Raw genomic sequence first — 16,097 nt, 5'->3', positions numbered from 1 at the left:
AAACCTTTCAGTGTTAAGACGCACATTTGCAAGGAGGACTACAATGTCCAAGCTGGCAATTGTTTTTGATGAAATCCAGGACTTCTTCAGGAGTGCAAAGTAAATCGCAAAGCACTGGCTCATAGACTCCGATTTCTAAAAACCTTGAATATTCTGAGTGTTTCAGGTGATCTTTTTTCCATCCCATGCAATTAAAGTGGGCTGGACGAATAGCTGGATCAGAGCGCCAACAATTTCGAAATTATCCAACAAAAATTAAAAATACTTGCGGCCGCCAGATAATATTTTAACTATTGGTTTTGAACTCCGTATAGTCTAACTTGACGCTCCCATAACAAACGGAACATTTTGGACCATATTGACCACTCCCATGGCAATCTAACCATTTTGGACCATATTGACCACTCCCATTGCAAACTGGCCATTTTGCACCATATTGACCACTCCCAACGCACACTGACCATTTTGGACCATATTAACCACTCCCTTCGCAAACTGACCACTCAAAACCAAGCAGTAATATCTGAGCCAGATATTGCATGTAAAGCAGGCAATGACGATTCTTTCAAAGGTCCAAGAGCATCATAAATGGTTTTAATGTCAATGCGGAGCATTTTTGTTCCAGTTCTGACCAATGTTGAAGAGATGGGAAGCTGCAGGTATCGTCTAACAGCTAATGCAAGAACAGCAGTGTCCGGCGAATAAATAGAAAGTTTATTTTATCATCTTTGGGAAGAATTCAGAGCGTGGAGAATTATCTTCGTATCAGCCTCTTCATGTGAACTGTTCAAGTCAATAGTTTCGATATGAGTAGCCATAGCTTGATTCTGAATGCCACAGTAACGTTTTTTCCTTTTCGTTTACCTTCATTTACAGATGAGTGCCCTAGGTAAACGATCAACTCATCTTTTGTTTTGAAATGGAAAAGCAATTTTGTTAAAGGTATATATCGTATCTGTGTTGTGCTCTTGATCCTGTATGTACCAACCAAAGATTGTTTTTGTCTGTTTTGACGAGTTGTGTTTTTAAAAGAATTTACGATTAACATATCAAAAACCACGTGCATTTCGTTAAAATATCTGACTGCAAAAATTTTCAGACAGATCAGAGCATGTCTTAAAGGTTTTGATGTTAAGACTTTACCTCGGCTATAGCATCGCCTATAGCCACGTGGAAATAGTCGTCTATCTCTTGTCTAGAACTATTATAAGCTTCAACTGTATTTTCAAGGGACATCGTTAATGCAATAAGATGATGGGGTAGTTTTGGCCTCAGGCCCGTATATGGGGGCGGCAGGCTATGCTCATCGTCAAAAAAGGAATACTTGAGCATCCTCAACCTGACCGTCCCAAAAAATTCGATTGCTCAACTACCAACAAATATCATATAACATCGGTTACCTGTATTTTTAAATAAAATGTTCTGTTTTCAACGAAGTCGAAATTCATAATTTAAAAAATAAAAATATAAAGCTGATTTCGGTATATTTACTAATTTCAGGAGTCGAAGCTTAAAATTGAGATTTTTGTATCAAGGCATTGGCGCCTTCCAAAAAAATTGTGCGCCCCTAGGGTTTGGCGGCTGTTTAGAGGCCTGGATGGCTATTCAAACGCCGCAATTAACATGGAGTAGCGAGTAGGAATGAGTTCATTAACGACGAAATAACAGTTAAATACTCCTTACTTGATGAACTCCTGGTTTTTTACAATTAGCAAAAGGCTAACGATGGAGTAGATTAATTTCAATCGGTTTAATAAAATTAAAAAAAGTCAATCCAAATATCTTTGTAATATATTTTACCCATTTTACGCCTCTAACCAAAATTTATAGTATTAAATGATGATTGCAACAATTATCTGGAAAACCAAATTTGGTGTATCATTTTAACAAAAATTTTGAACCCAGGATAGTACAAAATATTTAAATAATTCAGTTTTATAAAAATAAATTATACTCGAATAAAACTTGAAAATTATGCGTTGCCTCGGTGAATATAAATTACACATGGTTGGTTTTTTATTTGAAAGCATGGCAGAGTTGGAAAACTCTTGATACATGATTAAGATAAAAGTAAACGATTAAAAGCTCTTCACAAATCATGCTATGCTACCCATAAACACTATCTCATAAAAGGTCTATTTTTTATTGAAAGTTTTAACAAAATTAACATATTTCACTTAATGGGAAATTAAGTCTCAATTTGACATAACATTGGGAAATAATGATGATAATTATATACAGTAAAATATTTAAAATAATATTCAATATATTAAATTACATTCAATAATATTAAAATGTCTTTTCAAAATATATTTAAAAAAAAACTATTTATTTTCTAACGTATGGCTTTTATTTGCAATTATAAATTTTAGGCAAAATATGCCTTGTGGGGCCGAGCACAGGGACAGCTATTAAATTAAAAATGATTTTATCAAAGCAGTTGGAAGGTCGATTTAAGGAGCAGTTGGGATCTATGAAGGCACAAATATTTGAAATGTTTTAGAATTAAAGAGTTATTTTTTGGAATTATTTTAAAAAGCACAATATATTTCTAAAATAATTTCCATCAATTTTTCCTCATCCTTTATTATTTTATGTCGAAAATAATATATAAAATCGGAAGTCATTCTTTATCAAAAATAGTTTTTTCTTTAATTGTTTATCACTCCATCGTTTTGTTTTATATTTTTTACTTAACTAGATATGTATATATAGTCGGAGTTGTAACTTTTAATCTATCAGTTCAGTTGTTCGTTCTTGCTCCAGTATGGTCTGAATAAAACTATTATTATACTTTTAAACCTCGAGTCGTTCTTATCTTCTAGTTACAACAGGTTATGGGCCCAGCACGCTCCCACTGCGCTATCTAGGATAGAAGTCGTGTTCCTTCTCATCAATATCAAGAAGTCTGTCTAAGAAGGTGGTCGAGTAAACCGGAAAGAAGAATGGCAGGAAGTCACCATGTACGGATAGAGACATTGACTAAAGAGAACTATGACACCTGGAAAATGCAAGTGGAAGCATTGCTACATAAGAACGATGCATGGGGCTACGTTGATGGCACACTGGTCAAACCCGTTCTGGTCCTGGGGGCTAGCGGCAAGTAGTCGCTGACTGGGAAAAGAACGATAGAAAGGCGAAATCTGATCTAATCCTGGCAATCAGTCCTTCTGAATTGAAGCAAGTGAAGAATTGCGTTACCTCCCGTGAAGTTTGGCTAAAACTCGAATCCATCTATCAATCCAGAGGTCCAGCACGAAAGGCGACACTTTTGAAGAAGCTCACCTTGGGGAAGATGAGAGACGGAGAGGATGTACGGGACCATGTCAAAAACTTCTTCGATGCGGTGGACAAGCTAGCTGACATGAACCTGGTTATTAACGATGACCTGTTAGCTATAATGCTCCTGTACAGTCTACCAGAAGTTTTCGAAAATTTTCGATGTGCCATCGAGTCAAGAGACGCCTTACCTGATCCAGAATCCCTCAAGGTTAAGATTCTGGAAGAATGGGACGCACGAGAATCGAAGCAAGATGAACCCATTCAGAATGCCATGGTGTGTCAAAATAAATCTTCAAGAAAACCTACCGGGAGGGGTAAAGGAGGACGCGCACGAGGAAATGAGAATCCTGGTTTTCGATTCAGATGTCATAGATGTAAAAAGATTGGCCATAAGATAGCAGAATGCCCAGAGAAATTTAAGGGGTCTACAAGCAGATCAGCACATCGCGCTGAAGAGGACACCGTAGAAGAAGAAGCTCTTGTACTGAAGGAAGATAACGAAGAATTCGCTTTCCATTCTCTATGCGTCGACGGTTCCTGGTGTCTAGATAGCGGGGCTACCTCTCACATGTCTTCAAAGAAAGAAAACTTTACGGGCTATGAAGGTGTAAATAGGTCCCTGATCTTGGCAAACTCGAATTCCACGGTGATAGAAGGTGTCGGAGAAGTGAAGATTGCAGCAACAGACGGAGTCACGGACCGAGTCATACGCCTGGACAAAACTCTTCACGTACCGGATTTACGTAGCGATCTAATATCAATCTCTAAGATAACCGACAGAGGTCACAGCGTAATATTCAGCAAATCCTCGGCCACCATTTGCAAAGACAACGGAAAAGTCATTGCACTCGCGGACCGCGTTGGGGATCTCTACTTTCTGAGGAAGTCCGAAAAGAGGTCCGATGACATCGTTCAATCAGTCCAGACGGAAATCACTCCGAAAAGCAATCTAGAAAATTGGCATTTTAGACTGGGCCATTTGAACGAACGAAGCTTGAAAGATATGGCTCGAAAAAACTTGGTTCATGATCTCAACATTGAAAAAAATGGCAACCTGGGTACATGCAAAATCTGCGTGAAGGGAAAGCAGACGAAGATACCATTTCCGATGTCCAAAGCGGGCCGTAGCTCAAGTGCTCTGGAGATCATTCACTCCGATCTATGCGGACCGATGCGAGTTCAGTCACAGGGAGGAGCCAAATACGTCATGGTTTTTACCGACGATTTCACAAGATGGAGTGAAGTCAAATTCCTGAATCGAAAGAGTGATGCTTTGGGAGTATTCAAAGAATTTAAAGTCCGAGTTGAACTACAGACTGACACAAAGATCAAGGTGTTACAGTCGGATAATGGAACCGAATATTGCAACGCCGATTTTGATGTCTTCTTGAAGCAAAACGGCATCAGGAGACGTCTTACGATCCCTCAAACCCCTGAACAGAACGGTGTCGCCGAGCGGAAAAATCGAACGTTACTCGACATGGCCAGATGTATGATGATTCACTCAAACCTACCACCATCGTTTTGGGCAGAGGCAATGTCGACAGCAAATTACGTACGTAACCGATGCCCATCACGAGGTATCAATGGCGAAATTCCGTATACCAAGTGGACCGGAAAAAAACCTTCGCTGAAACACCTGAAAATATTTGGAATAAAAGCTCTCGTATTGGATGAAAATTCTAAGAGAGGAAAATTTGAAGCCAAAAGCAAGGAAGCTCTTTTCGTTGGGTATTCTGAGGAGTCAAAGGCGTACAGACTATGGATTCCGGCTGATAAGAAGATCGTCCGAAGTCGGAATGTCAAGTTCCTGTCAGAGTTCGAGAACCATGGAATGTTCGAAGACTTCATCAGCCCTGAGATTTACGAAAAGTACGGTCAAGCCGAGCCGCAGAGCGAAATTGAGTTCCCTCTCACTTTAAGTCAAGCGGAGACTTCCGCTGAAAATGAGCAAGAATCAAATGACGTCGACACACCAGAACCCACTTTATTGAAGAGGGGCCCAGGAAGGCCGAAGCTAATCAAAACCGGTTTCCCTGGAAGACCAAAAAAGGCATTTAAGATGGTTTCAGACGTCTCCGAAGAGTTACCGATACAAGAGATGACCCAAGAAGCGGATGCCATCACTCCGTATGAATCGGCTTGTCTGATCACTTTGTCCGAACCTACGTCGGTACAAGAAGCGATGGCAACCCCATATGCCGAAGAGTGGAAAAATGCCATTACGAAAGAGTTCATTTCCCTAATCAAGAATGAAACCTGGGACATTGTTGAACGTCCGGAGCATCAAAAGGTCCTTGGGAATCGACTGATATTTCGAACGAAATACTTACCAAGCGGAGATGTGGAGCGCAGAAAAGTCCGTCTGGTTGCCAAAGGATTTGCCCAAAGACCAGGGGTCGACTATCACGAGACATTTTCACCTGTCGTGAGATCAAGTTCCATACGGCTCGTCATGGCCTTGGCAGTCGAGCTCGGCCTAGAGGTTCACCAGATGGATGTTGTAACGGCATATCTCCATGGCGAAGTCGACGAAGAGATCTACATGACTATTCCTGAAGGATTGGAAGATTCCCTCGAAGAAATAATTCATTCTCGTAAAGCTGATGATTCTATCGTCATTACGTCCAAGAAATGGATTCATCAGTTGAGGGGCGAAGGAGGTCAGAAAATTTGTCGAGTCAAGAAATCCCTCTATGGACTCAAACAGTCGGGACGGCAATGGTACAAAAAACTACACCAAAGACTCTTAGAAATCGGAATGGTACCATTGGTAAGCGACCCATGTGTATATATAACACGAAAAGGCGATGACGTCTTGATCATTGCTGTCTACGTTGACGACCTCATTTTGGCTTGCAACAAATCTGAGTGGATGAAGTCTACCAAAAGAGAACTGGGAAGACTTTTCGAGATGAAAGATCTGGGACCTATCCATTATTGTCTGGGTATGGAGTTTCATCAGGACCTACGGAAGAACACTATTAAAATCTCTCAGAAGAAGTACACAGAAACGGTCCTGCGACGTTTTGGTATGTTGGATTCCAAACCATCACTTACGCCATTCGACACTAACAGCAAGTTGCAGGTTCCCGAAAACAGCTCTCTAGAAATCATGAGTCATTTCCCGTATCAATCTCTGGTTGGATCTCTCATGTATTTGGCGACATCAACACGTCCGGACATCGCCTATGCCGTTAGCGCTCTGAGTCAATTCAACACTACTTATGACGAAAAACACTGGGTAGCTGGGAAACGAGTTCTACGCTATTTAAAGGGTACACCGAACTATGGACTACTATTCAACGTAACTGGAAAGGACATTGAAGTGTTTGCTGATGCTGACTACGGCGGTTGTGTCAAGGACCGGAAATCATACACAGGATATATCTTCAAACTCGCTGGAGCGGCCGTATCTTGGGAAGCACGCAAACAACGTACGGTAGCGTTGTCCAGTACAGAGGCCGAGTATATGGCGATGTCTGATGCCACGAAGGAAGCCCTTTACCTTCAGAGTTTCCTCGGCGAACTTGGTATTTCAATAACTACAATGATGCTGAACAACGACAACCAAGGAGCGCTGAAATTGGTTCGCAACCCTGTTTTTCACTCTAGAACAAAACATATTGACATACGGCACCACTTCATAAGAGACTGTTACGAAAGAGGACAGATACAGCTACAATATATGCCGACGGAAGATATGCCTGCCGACATCCTCACCAAAGCACTGCATGCACCGAAACATCGGAAATGTACCCAGGATATCGGTGTAATATAAAATTTAAACAACTTAATTTATTGATTATTACTTCTGATCTTAAGAGGGACTGTCGAAAATAATATATAAAATCGGAAGTCATTCTTTATCAAAAATAGTTTTTTCTTTAATTGTTTATCACTCCATCGTTTTGTTTTATATTTTTTACTTAACTAGATATGTATATATAGTCGGAGTTGTAACTTTTAATCTATCAGTTCAGTTGTTCGTTCTTGCTCCAGTATGGTCTGAATAAAACTATTATTATACTTTTAAACCTCGAGTCGTTCTTATCTTCTAGTTACAACATTTTAAAACCCTTCCCTTAAATTTGAGCGTTGAAACTGTAACAGTAAACTGAGAAAATTTTAAATCGTAAAGGATTACGTGTAAAATTACAGTGTTTTAATTGCTGAAACTCATTATAGAAACTAAACTAGTAAAAAAGTCATCAATAAGAGATTTGCAATCAATTTAATCAAGAAAGTTATTAAAGGTAACAGAAAATTTGGGTGAAGCTTTAGCCTCTATTTTCACAATAACAGAGATCCTGCAAGTGCAAGGAGAGTCATGTGTCTTGTCCTTTAGCTTAGCAAAGATAAGTCATGAATTTTCTTTTATTAAAGAGACTTTCAAGAGATCCTCTAGTCAATGGAAAATACGTAATTCAGTTGCCGTACAGTGTGAACCCAAAGTTACGACTGAATGACTTATTTCAATTCGACTAGGTCTTTCTTGAAAGTCCCTTTAACAATTCAAACAGGCTACTGCAGTGTAACTGCACATATTTCATCAGGCCTTTCTAGAAAGAAATGTGGTCATTTTAATGTAACTCTAATGTCACTCTTTTTTACTACCAGCGGGTACTTGACTTGTGAGATCTTCAGTTTTCATGATGCATGCCAAATTTAAATACTGATGTATAATTCTACTTAAAACCAGAAGTTTTAAATAATAAGTGCAAACTTGGATAGATAGAATTTAGTACATGTCTGTTTTATAAATTCTTTAACCGTTTAAATTCTTATGTATTCATACAAAATTTTAATTTAACATATAAAACAGCATATTAATTAATTATATTTTTATATTATATATATATATATATATTATATCAATGGCGGTCGATTTTAAAATTAATTTTACATATTTCCATTAGAATATACATAATTCTGAACTGAACACGCGTATTCCTTTACAATTTAAAATTTTCTCAGTTTACTGTTACAGTTTCAAGGCTCAAATTTAAGGAAAGGGTTTTAAAATATATAAAGGGTGAGGAGTTATTGTTATTTGTTAAAAATATTAACCCATTTCTATCCCGCCCGGTATAAAATTTTAATTATAATTAAAATAATTGAGACGAAACGACCAATTTTAATTTATTCAGAATATCATAAGTTAAGTAGTTACAACAGTAAGTTAGACGTACTATAACAATGCACAATTGAATTAAACCCTTTTACAGAACAAGTTTATCAGTTAAATATAATACGAAGCAAATTTTAATGAAATATCTACAGAGGCTTTTTGGAATTACTCGCTTACGAAATACTTGCCGCATCTTTAACGCTCATTTTATTTCAACACTCGCCCTTGATGAAGATACCGTAGATATCTGGTAGTGGACGACTCGTTCACTTCCTGTTGACGTTGTGACGCATACCACATGAAAAAGACCAATGCCGTCCAATTTCCAATATCATATAATGACTCGCACACCCAAGAAATCATTGACTGCGTTAGAAATCGTAGATATCCAAATATCCACACCAAATGTATTTACAAGAAGCAAAAACCTTACCATCAACAAAGCACAGAGAGCCACTTGACTAACCGCCAGCTTTTAAAGCAATTAACGTTAAATTATCTCCTTTGAATTAACAGAACTATATATAGGTCGTTAAGAAAGTGGACCACCCACAGGGTCTACCCTTTAACCCTCTAATCTCGGCTGACTGCGCTAAAACAAGATTTAACCTTTAAAAAATACCAGATTAGGCCTTCATAAATTCATTAATAAAAAAAGACTTTATTACCTATTATGCTTACGATGCCTGTCTTAATTTCAGTGAATCTAATCAGCTATCGGTGGTTCTGTGGTAGAGCGCTCGACTGCCAAGCCGAATGGTCTGGGTTCGAAACCTGGGTGGCGCATTTGTTTTTAATCAATAGAGAAACGCTAAATTAGAATTTCTTCGATGTAATAATTTCAATTTCAATTCTATTTCAATTAAACCAAAATTTCGTACTCTATTAAATACGCTTCCGATAAAGCTGAAGGTCTAATTTTCAATAAGGCGTAACAAGTGTCGGTGGTTCTGTGGTAGAACGTCCGCCTGTCAATCAGGAGGTCTCGGGTTCAAATCCCGCCCGATGCGATCGCAAATTGATACTAAGACGAATACCGTGTACAACTGGTGGAAACCCTGCCATTGGACGTTGAGAGGTAGCATTACACTCAGCACTCGGTCCGTCCCAAAGTCATTAAGAAGAAGTTGGAGAGAAAACGCCCATATAAACACAACAGACTCAACATGCACATCCATCAGAACACAAACACAACAAATTCAACACTCACAACCTACGCATAAACATTACAAAAACCGTAATACACCAAACCGTCACGACGGTGAGCGAAAAAACACCATCCAAACCAAACCGCAAATGCATCCGTTAACGCTCACCGTCACACGGTGGTTTTGCCAACCCTTTGAGAAACTGCGTACGCAGTGATTACACTTTGCACCGAAAATGCGAACGCGTTCGCAGTCCTGACAGACAGACACACCCACAGACCCACCCACAGACAGACACGGTCGTTGTATAACCCCTCCTAGGGGACTTTGTCCCCTCGGAGAGGTAAAAATTACATAAAATAAATTTCTCTTCATAGCGATGTTAAAAAAACGTATTTATAATTATTTTAATTCATTTTTATAAAAAGTCGCTTCTTTTTCAACAAAAACTTTTGAACTATCACATTTAAATTGATGTTGCGTGTTCTATCATTTTCTATACCTAATATAGCAAGAGAAATTAATCGACTTGCAGTCATATTATTTCGAAGTCAAGTTTTTACCTCTCCGAGGGAACAAAGTCCCCAAGGAGGTGTTATACAATCTGTATGTCTGTGTGTCTGTCCTGCGAACGCGTTCGCATTATCCGTGCAAAGGTTAATCATTGCGTACGCAGTTTCTCAAAATTTCTGCGTTCGCAGTTTCTCGAAGGGTTGGCAAAACCACCGTGTGACGGTGAGCGTTAACGGATTGATTTGCGGTTGGTTTTGGTTTGGTTGGTCTTTTTTTCGTCAACGCTCACCGTCGCGACAGTTTTAATTCAGTTTGATTGGATATTTCGTTATTGTTATTTCTTATATTTAATTAAATATTTATAAATTATATTAATCTTATATTTTATTAAATATTTTAATGTAAAAGTTGATCGTGATCAAGAATTGAACTCGGGTCGCATTGTTACCACGCAGATAGTTCACCGGCGAGCCATTGATTTCCTTAGGGAAAATGTTAAAGTAAAGGAACCATTCTGGTAAGGCGGGTTTTTTTACGAAACGGATTAATACAATATCTGTGGATATTTTTTATTGAACTTTGTTTTTAATTTTTGTGAACTTGTTTTTATTTCGTCGGGAATTGAACCGGGAGCGCGGTTTAGGACTTTGATTCATTGCCGCTGTGTTATTGTTTCCTTTTACGTTGTGTTATAAATCTGTAATATATTATTCAATCAGCCGTATTCTGCGTGACCCCCTAGGCAAGAAGGGAACCGCCCTCTTGCTTAAGAAGCTCCGGTTGGCTGAAATACACAGGAAACAGTTATCCCTCCCCCCATTCAAGCCTTCTTGCTTTGGCCCTTCTATTGGCTTATCACACGTCATTACTATGACGCAAAGATGATATAGATAGTTCAGTTCAGCTTTAAGCAGTTCACTCATAGACTATTTAATATGGCCTGGACTAAGCAATACTTAATAGTCTGTTTATTTTCAGTTCCCAGCTTAGTGGCCTGCCATCTATTTGTGACCCTCACGAATTATCTACATTCAGTTCGCCATCTATTTGTAACCCTTAAAATAAATATAATTTTATTCGCCATCTATTTGTGACCCTCACAAATTATCTACATTCAGTTCGCCATCTATTTGTAACCCTTACAAATAAATATAATTGTATTCGCCATCTATTTGTTATTGTTAAAAATAATTAAAAAGTTAAATAATTATTTTTTGTTAGAATTATTTATAATATAAATTAAACATTCAAGTCTTTTTTATTACCTACAAATTATTTAAACAAATTTTGTTCATAAAACATAACCTCTTGACGTTTAAGTATTACCTAACCTCTTTTAATAATATAGAATTAACATGCAATAATGGTGCTGTTATTTTCAATTTGCATTTATTCAATCCAATTTAATCGTTGTAATACAATAATAAACAAACAAAAATAAAAACCATCACAAAATCAATCTGTAGTATGTTGTAACAATTAATGGTATAATTTTGTTTATATGTTAAAATAAAAATATCCTCTTTTGTTGGTTTTGATTATTTGTATAACAAGCTAAAAAAATTTGGATCTTGAGAACATTTACCCTTGGTAATGGCACCAGGTTAAAGGCAGAGCCTTTTCTTATAAAGAAACCAATATCCTCCTATCAAAGATGGATTAACGAAACTTTTCAGAACTTCGACAACATAAAGGTGTATTACATATCTTAATTAAGAAAGCTCTGGTTAATAAAAGCATGATGGGAGAAATTTAGAAATTTCTCGCGTTAGCTCTTTTATTTTATACATTTTATAAAGGTGCTCTGAATACCCAGCATCAAAAATACTGGATCGAAATAACCGACGCAGTCAACAGCCTTGGCTCTCAATATCGAAATCCCTCTGACAACCGCAAGAAGTGGAATACTTTAAAATCTAGTCTCCGGGCTAAAGCCGCATCAATCAATGCGAAAATCAAACAAACTGTCGGAGGATCGGCATTTGATTTGCAAGAACTTACTCCGTTGGAAGAGAGGGTAAAAGCTTTATTTTCAGAGGTGTCATATGCCGGCACACCAGGTGGTATCGACACTGCATATGATGCAGCAGCTTCTGGAAGTACAGAGTAAACATTCATATTTCTATCGTACTTTCTCAAAAATAACACCGCGTATTACATTCCAAATATTAAAGCCACTATAGTTAAATTTAAATACAATGGTAAAAGCTTAATAAAATGGTTAACTGAATAATTGAAAATAAGGAAAAGATTAAAAACCATAGCACAACATACAAATTAAATACAGCCCAAACATTAACATGCAAAAATAAGCAAAGCCAAAATATTTACATACAGGCACAACATGCGAATATGTGTAAAGCAATAATAATTACAAGTTTAATGGTTTTTTAAGGAATGCTACAGAGACCTTCCAGTTTGTGGATGAAATAGCCCTGTAATTGATAAATAATTACCAATAAATTGGATTATTCGTATTAACCTTAGCTATTATACATTTCTAGAGATGGCCAATCAACTAAAGAAAATGGCGACGATAGCAATCCTTTTCAAAGGATATTTAATGCTGTGGCACGACATCACAAGTGGAATTTCCAATTCCAGTAAGATTGCTATCAATTTTTACTTGTTGTTCATAGTAATTCAAATGTTGTTATAGGTTTCGATGATGGTCAATAGGGTTAAAGTGTTCAAAGCTCTACACATAGCTTCCAAGAGCACAACGAAGCCAGTACCACCCCAATTGTAGCTGTTCCGAGTGCTTCGCCAGAAGTGGTATCAAAAACATCTGCAGATAAAATTTATAACATTAGTATGAATAATATTTGCAAAAAAAGGGCAATACCTGGCGGGGAGATGGTTTTATAATATCCACTACGAGACTGATTTGAGAACGCTTTCCTCAAATCAGTTTCTGGCTGCTTGGCCATCATCAGTTGTAGGCAGGGAAACTTCCACTTGAAGCTCAACCCTATTCTTCTTATAGTTCTCTCCTGTTCAAGGAGAGAATTGGTGATGCTCTGGACGGTTTTGCATCTGAGGAAAAAAAGCTTGCAGTTGAAATTGTCGAGTTAAAGGAAACTCAGCAAGAAATAAGGGTCACTTTGATCCGAGTAGCTAATACCTTAGTGAGGAATACTTCAGCTCTTGAAGTAGTGGCCGACAGTTGTAGAAGGTTCGCTGATGCGCTTGAAAGACTGGTGGCTTGTGAAGGGCGAAAGACGGAAGCAATAAGCCAGCTATTGCTAGCAGTCACTTTTGGTCAATTGCAGCCACCTGTTATGGTAGATTAGGCGTTAAATTATTTTTTCTGGTTATATGATGCAAGAGGATTTAGACCTGAACCCAATTTCAGTTATTTTAAAGGAATGTGGGGATGGAATACCTCGTAAAAAACACACCATTATTTCTACCTTCAGGGTGGTGTGGAAATGAAATAACTCACATGATTTTTTATTCATAAAAATGTTAAATAAAATTTGACGATACCTTTACAAGCTGTTGTCTCTTCTATAAATTGCATTTTCTTCTAAGCCTAACGCAGCTATTGCGGCGACAGCAGCAACAGCTCCGGGAAGCGCCATAGTGAAAAATGATACCAAAATGGCGGAACAAGCGCCGGAAGTCAAATGTTACGTACCACTCATGACGTAACCACAGCCAATAGAAAAGCAAAGGCAAGAGAATTCCCGCCAAACATTTCAGCCAACCGGAGGTTCTTAAGCAAGAGGGCGGTTCCCTTCTTGCCTAGGGGGTCACGCAGAATACGGCTGAATGACGTTGTTAAACTCTTTAATTGTCAGTTTATTTTATCGGATACACTTTTTTGTTTTGTTTTTTAACTGATCGAGATTACGTTCTTTTTTGTCTAATCTTTGGAATTGTTGGTTTTTTCTGTCTTATATTTGTATCTACTATTTTTTAAGTTTATTTCCTTTTTCCTGAAAAATCGTCCAGTCTTAGAGCAACCTTTAAGAACGTAAGTCATGCCCAAAAGCTTATCCGGTTTCATTATAATAACGTGAAAAATCGTATTTATATTTTCTATTGCTTGATTTCTATGTATTTGAACTAATTTATTGCTTGACTGCGTTATAATATTTTTCTATGAATTATTTTGATTCTGAAGTCTGATTGCTTAACTGCGTTATAATATTTTTCTATGAGTTTTGTTTTTGAATCCTGATTGATTGGGTTGTTATTGTGTATTTTTCTATTCGTTATTTTTATTTTTTGATACACTAATATTTTAAACTGGATATAGTATAACGTCTTTCGTTTTATTTGTATTTTATTTCGTTTTTCAGTCGTATATTTTTATCGAGTTGTATACATCGTGCGCTTACACTTATGTTGGTCTGGTTTTTAACTGGGTCGTCATTACTTCGTTATTTATTTTAAACGTTTTCTCGACTGACTAGGATGTTTAATTTGAAATAAAATGAGCGTTAATGATGTGGCAAGTATTTCGTAAGCGATAAAAATACAAATACCCTCTGTAGATATTTCTTTCATTAAAATTGGCTTCGTATTATATTTAACTGATAAACTTGTACCGTAAATAGGGTTAAACTCAATTGTGCATTGTTTTAGTACGTCTAACTCGCTGTTGTAACTACTTAATTTATAATATTCTGAATAATTTATACTCGGTTGTTTCGTCTCAATTATGTTAATTATAATCAAAATTTTATACCGGGCGGGACTGAACCGGGATTACGTTTTTAGTAAATAACTCGGAATTGTGGAGATATATCTTTAAGAGTCATCTCAAAAATTAATACCGCTAGGGACAATTCTTCCGAGGAGAGGTATATTTTGGCTAGCCAACTTGTTATAAGTTAAATACAATTGAAAAAATTAACATATATATGGTAAGCTACTTAAAAGAGAAGTATTTTTAACTAACTATAGATTCGCCAATTACACTATTGAGTTCTTTGTCTTAATTTGTTCAGCCATTGCAGTTTTAAATGATATGACCTGATCGACGAGGCTGTTAGAAAAATATTTATCGTACTTTTCTAAAAAGTTATTAACTTGAAAATGCAACTCTTCTTGGGTAAGCTGAAGTAAGGTCTTTGGATGAATGAAATTAAAATTCTTAGCAACTTCTTTCATGCTAGTAAATCAGTTATTAATTTGGTTTATTAATATGTCAAGTGAAGTGCGCCCCTCCAGGGTCTGCGCCCTGTGCCTGGGCACCGCTGGCACCACCCTAGTTACGGCACTGAACCACCTTTAAAGTTATTGATGTTACTTTTAACCTACGTATTTTAGTACAGTTAACACTAAAATTGCTCTTATTTTTACCCGTCGCGTATCCCAACTTGCCTTGCATTTTTTTATTTTTCCCTTTGTTTTCGAGCCTAGTTTTCCCATAACCTAAAGTTATAAATATTTCATCAAAAGCGGCGGTTTAATTTGAACAAAATACGATACTCTAACATCCGATCAAAAAAGTTGGACTTTAGTAACTAGAATTTTGGAGAGCGTAATCATGATTTATTTATTTACGACAAAAAGAATTTCTCAATAAGCCTCAGGTGGGCTTTTTTTTGAGCATCGCTACAGAAAGATGCAAAAATTCAATCTTTCAAAATAATTTAGTGACTGTGGCAAACATGCTAATAATGACTACCGTAGAGATTAGAAGACATTGGGATTTTTATTACTAACACCTAAGAGCAACAAACACAAGGAGAACGCAGCTAGCCTTTAAAAACGCTAACGAAGGGTTGTGTACGCATTTCATTGGACGAGCGTCACGAGCCTTTACACTGAACGTTTTACGGGCGGGGGGAAGACAATTTCCGAATTTTCCCCTTCCGACGGCAGCAAGCGCTAAAGCGTGTAGCCAATGAAAAATGTGCACAATAAAATCCACGACTTTTGATGGGTTGCGTTCTCCTTGTGTGGGGTGTTGTGTTTGTTGCTCCTAGCTAACACCCAGTCACAAGCGTAAGTATATTTTAATTTTATTAGATAAAATTAACTTACGGTTTCATACAAAGTTGAGTCTC

General features: G+C 37.3%; 1 long non-coding RNA gene across 1 annotated transcript; it reads right to left on the bottom strand.

Moving 5' to 3' along the window:
- Positions 1-11,907: 11,907 nt before the first annotated feature.
- Positions 11,908-13,105, bottom strand: LOC149957440 (uncharacterized). The gene is made up of 5 exons (XR_016478218.1): positions 12,920-13,105; positions 12,571-12,862; positions 12,450-12,509; positions 12,076-12,167; positions 11,908-12,002 (listed from the first exon to the last, which is right to left on the bottom strand). It is a non-coding gene; the product is annotated as an uncharacterized LOC149957440 (long non-coding RNA).
- Between the last annotated feature and the right edge of the window lie 2,992 nt (positions 13,106-16,097).

Source organism: Leiobunum rupestre, chromosome 2 (genome assembly GCF_980474605.1).
Source record: "Leiobunum rupestre chromosome 2, qqLeiRupe1.1.hap1, whole genome shotgun sequence".
Taxonomy (NCBI): Eukaryota; Metazoa; Arthropoda; class Arachnida; order Opiliones; family Sclerosomatidae; genus Leiobunum; species Leiobunum rupestre.
Note: the sequence above shows the minus strand (reverse complement) of the source record. Positions and strands in the feature narration are given on the sequence as shown.